Genomic DNA, 5,613 nt, shown 5'->3' with positions numbered 1-5,613 from the left:
ATTTAATTCTTTTAGGATTTACTCGTAATTTTTTAAATAATTTTAAAATCATTAATCATTCAAACTAAATATACAATTAACTGCCCACTACCTCATTTACGCCATCATAACTTCCCACAATTAATTACCCAGTAATCCACAATTCATTCTCTAAACTATCACCCCCTTCTTCCTTACAGAATTAAGAAATCACACTCCAAGTTTCATTTTGCTTGCGCAAGAGTAATCGCCATCGTCGTTGGTTGCTTGATCGCCATATAGATTGATTGTGGCTTGATCGTTGTACCGATTCCTCGCAGATGATCGACCGCCCAGGATTACCATTTGTCGGAGACAATCTTGGTTGATTTCATTATCCAATAGCCATAGGTAAACTTACACTTACACTTCTCATCTCAACTTTTTGTTTAAATTCCTCTGTTACCATTTTTAGAATTAACGGTTTTATTTAAATTTCATTGAAGTAGAAATACTTTAATTGCTCACTAAATTATGGACTTTGGGAAATGGTGCCAATTTTGTAGACTTAGATTTGTATACTTAAGTAGAATCTGTTGTTGAAATTGTTTACCCCTCCGTCTTGTATCTCAATTATTTTTTTTACTTTGTGTGTGTGTGTGGTATTCAAATCCCACTCGGTGCAACTAGGGAGATATTTACTGTTCAGAAAATCCTACTCCGTACTTACTACGGGTTTCAGTCCACTTTCAAAACATCAGTACATTGAGCCATTGAAAGGCGATGCAAATAGATACGTTTCTGTTTGATTACTTTTGTGCAGGAAATTTTTAGCCATTATAAGTTGGAAGTAAGGAAGCACAAATAAGCATTGGTAAGTTTATCGGTATCTTGCACATATGAGCATGGTTAAGCTTATTTGACAGAGATGCATATTGTATATGTGGTATATCTAAATTTTAGTCAATCCGTTCATCTGAGGAGTTTTCCATTACAATTCCAGTAACTTGATAATAATGGGAAATATGCAATTTTGCATATTTTTGGCCTTACACATTGAATTAAAAACCTTGCTTATCCATTTGTTTTAAGTTATTGCTTTCCGCTCTCTGTACATTTAACTTTGTGATACTTCTGCTTTTTTCCTCCAAGAACAGTTGGATTAATATTTGAAGGTTACTTTTGCCCTTTCCTCTTATATTTTCCAGGGTAGTTATGATAACTGAGTGAAGGATTCTGTTGTTTTCATAGACTATGAATTACTTGCATTAAAGACACTTCAAAAATATGTCAAATATCACGCAAGATCCTTCAACGAGTCATGACAACTATAAAGCTATATGACATGTTAGACAAACAAATAACTATTGGTTGCTATGTCTCTTAGATTGGTGAATGTGAACACGGACTTTAGTTGCATGCAGAGGAGTCATTTTGTGTAATAAATAGTGGTGCTTAAGAGGTTAAAAAGGTTAGTGGCTTGGAGGACATTAGGATGTTTAAACATTGGTTTACAGTTTACTGGGTTATTTTTGTTGACGGGGGACAGTCATTCCTTATCATATGCTTTGGACAGTTCCACCATAATAGTTAGTCTGATCCTTTGTCCCCCATCTATTTTTCTATTTTAATGCCATTTTTCAAGTTCATTCTCATTTAATTTGACAAGCCGAAAGAAAAAAGTAAAAGAGAGGGAGTATGATTTTAAAAAATCTCATCTAAGGAGTAAACTACCCTATTTCATCATATAGCATCCAAAGGGAAGGGGGTTCTCTTTGGTTTGAGTAGAGATGCCCAAGTTTTCCTTGCACGCAGAGATTGGAGTTACAGTGTTAATTTTTAATGTGTTAACCATTGTTAAAGTAGATACTAATGGCAGGGAAGTTTGTTGAATCATCAAGTTAACAATGTCATACGAAGTACTTGATTTAGTTTGCTTATCTATCTGTGCCACTCACTCTCTCTATTGATCTTTTTTTTGAAATATTTGTTTGTTTACAGGATATTAGGGGGAATCAATTTGGTTAAAACAGAGTACGTACAGTTTAGACTTCATTTTTTTATAAAGTGAGGAAACACAGTTTGGACTTCATTGTATTACTAATACATCATACCAAAGAGTTGTCTTTGAACTTGACGAGTGTGATGTCTGATAAAGTCGATCTCCGTACAGTTTAGACTTTAGTGTCATTCCTTATCATTTGGGTTGTGACTCTGTGAGAGGGTGATTGTTTAATATGGATACACATTTTTTTTTTCCATTTAATTTGGTTGGTCCCCATTTGATAATTTATACGGATTAATGATCACTGCTACACATATAATTTGTTGTATTGCCTGTTTTTTTTTTTTTTGCTTTTTGATACTCAATAGATGTGTTTATTGATATTAAAAATAGTTACGGTATTATTTTAGGTTAACCTGTACATGGTACTCAATATATGTTTAAGTAATTCCTGTAATCTGAAATGATTCTTTCTACCCCGTCCCAAAAAGCTCAACTGCAAGGGCAGGTGAACCAATTTTCAGCCATATGCCAATTTGTTTGTTTTTTTTATTTTAATCTAGGTTTCAATTTAATTCTCATCAGTCATCAACATATTCTTAATTTTATACCAGTCATATTTTGTAGAAAATGTTGGAGTTTTTGTCCTCCACAATAGTGCGTGATAATATTATTAAATCTCATTAAGGAATATGCGTGGGATATTCATTGGCAATAATAGTCAGCTGATCAACGTATATCGGTAACGGTTGGCCAACTAGGGTTTGACGTTACTGTCGTGAGACGGCGGTGTTCAGCTGATCCCTTTCAGTCACACCTAAAGGAACGAGCCCTAACACGAAAGCTAATTAATTGTATGAGATACAGTTTAGTTAGGCTCTGTTCTTTTGGACTTAATTTCAGTTCTAATCAGTTCAGTTCAGCTCCATTCAGTTCAATTCAGTTCAGCTCAATTCAATTCAGTTCAGATCAGTTCAGTTCAGTTTATTTCAACATTACTATTATTATTCTTATTGATAATCATATTATTATTTTATATTAATGTATTTACTATTGTTATTATTATTATTATTATTATTGTTATATTATATTTATATTTATTATATTACTATTATATTTATTAATAATTAATTCGTATTGTTTATATTATTATATTTATATTTATATTTAATAAATTTATTATTATTATTATTATTATTATTATCATTATTATTAATATTATTATTTTTATTATTATTATATTATTTTTATTATTTTATTAATATATTTATTATTATTAATATTATTCATAACTTATTTATTATTATTATTATATTTAATATTATTATATTAATAAGTTATTATTTAATATTTATTATTTTATTAATATACTCATTATTAATATTATTAATCACATATTTATTATTATTATTATTATATTTAATATTATTATGTTAATAAGTTATTATATTAGACCTATTATTATTATTATATTATTTATTTTTTAATTATTATTATTAATATATTATATTATTATTAATAATGTTATCATTTATATTATTAATATATTATTATTATTACTTTATTTATTATTATATTAATATTTTATTTTTTATATATCTTATTAGATTATATTAATATATTATTATTATTATTATTAATGAATAATATTATAATAATATTTAATAATAATAATAATAATAATAATAATAAAAATAATAATAATAATAATAATAATAATATGATCTTTTTATTATTATTTCAGTTCAGTTCAGATCAGTTCAGCTCAGCTCAGCTCCATTAAGTTAAGTTAAGTTCAGTTCCATTAAGTTCAGTTCAGTTCAGACAATTTCAGTCCAAAAGAACAGGGCCTTAGTCCCTTGATAAATTGACTAAGAGTTAGTCAATTATATTAATTTAGAGAGATATCGAGTTGTGAACTCGAGGCGCGGAAATTATTATTTAATTATGCGATAATTTAATAATAAATTATTTGAGACGAGAATTAACGATTAAACAGTTAATTGTTAAATTAGTACTAATTGACTAATGTGATTAGTATTGGTACGTAAAATATATGTGTATTTACGGAGTATTTTAGACGAAATTAATTGGGAAGCATTTAAACATAAAACGATGTTTAAATAAAAATTACACGTATTAGTGGGACAAATATAAGAACCAAAATGGACCCGTAAATGGGTCATTTGGACCGTGTAAATGGTAGTGTGATTGTGTGTTGTTAGACACAATTATTACTAATGCATGCATTCTATTGGGTGCTATTCCCATTACAAGTTTTGTCTAATCTATGCCTAATTCTATTGGGCACAAAACACCACCTATAACTCCCTCTCTAATTAATCCCTCAACCGGCTCTCCCTCCTTCACTCTACACTTTCATTATTCATTTTTCCACTCAACTAAACTTTTGCATGTGGAAAAAGATAGAGTGTTCCTCTCTCTAAAATCCTCAAAATTAGAAATAAAATACTAAGTGTTAGTATTATAAATCTAATATTTTTACTAAGTGTTAGTATATTTTTCAAGGGCAATCTTATATAATATCTAGTTAATATTAGTAAGACTTCGGGGTAAGTTCTTGGGTGCTTAAGAGAGGAGGTGTTCTACCTTGGACACTTGAAGATGGAGGATCTTGCCAATATGAATAGCTCAAGAACAACCAAGATGGGTGATCTTGGTTGTGCCCAAATACTACCATTTCTCAATGTAAGGAAAATTGTTTTTCTCTTCTTTTATATTTAAAATAGCTTAAATATTACATGCATATTACATAGATCCAATGTTTTCTAAAATAAAGATTTTGATAACCTAATTAGAGAGATCTAATTTTGGGGTTATGGTCCTTTAAGTGGTATCAGAGCTTTGGCTTGTATTATGCATGTTAATTCTAAGCATTTTAATTTAATTATGAGATAATTTTAATTTCATAAATGGTGCTAAAATGAAGATTTTTGCACGAAAATTTTTGCATGCATACCTTCTGATCTCAAATGATTTGTGGTCAGATTTGGTGAGTTGCGGAATTATTTTTGCTATTTTTAATCATTTTTATGGAAAACCGAGTCGGAAATATCGTATTTTGGTTAAGAGGTTAACTAAAATAGTTAAACTTGGATTCTGACCTTGAAATTTTTATATGTTATCACATGCAATTTTTACAAATGTTCTGTAAAATTTTGTAAAAAGTTATGAAGATTTGCATGTTTAATGATTTTTATTGGTTAAAAATCGATTATTTTATTCAAAAATAATAAACGGAATTTTCAGGGTATGAAATTTTTTGGTATATTCCAAAATATGTTTTATATGATAAAAGTGAAATTTAGAAAAAGTTTTCACACTTTTTGATGTTTATTGGATTTTATTCCATAAAACCCGATAAATATGGATATTTTTGTTCATAAATTTAACTCAAAATTTTTGGACTTAATTTTTGTGTCAAAATATTGTAATGGTTAAAATTATTTTTGAATTGTTTATCAAGGTCGTGATAAAAACCGATTTAAATAGCACATGGATAATATCAATTCAAACTAGTTCTTATTAAGAAATTAGTGTGGACTAATTTTGAGTTCTAAATCAGTTTAGACAATTAGTTTGAGCTTAAATGAGATTTAAGTGTTGATTATTGATTTTTTACGGGTAAA

General features: G+C 28.5%; 1 long non-coding RNA gene across 1 annotated transcript; it reads left to right on the top strand.

Annotated features, from left to right (window-relative positions):
• LOC141609272 (uncharacterized) lies at window positions 1-2,291 on the top strand. Its single transcript, XR_012527334.1, has 2 exons — window positions 1-832; window positions 1,960-2,291. It is a non-coding gene; the product is annotated as an uncharacterized LOC141609272 (long non-coding RNA).
• The last annotated feature ends 3,322 nt before the right edge of the window (window positions 2,292-5,613 follow it).

Source organism: Silene latifolia, chromosome 1 (assembly GCF_048544455.1).
Source record: "Silene latifolia isolate original U9 population chromosome 1, ASM4854445v1, whole genome shotgun sequence".
Classification (NCBI taxonomy): Eukaryota; Viridiplantae; Streptophyta; class Magnoliopsida; order Caryophyllales; family Caryophyllaceae; genus Silene; species Silene latifolia.
Note: the sequence above shows the minus strand (reverse complement) of the source record. Positions and strands in the feature narration are given on the sequence as shown.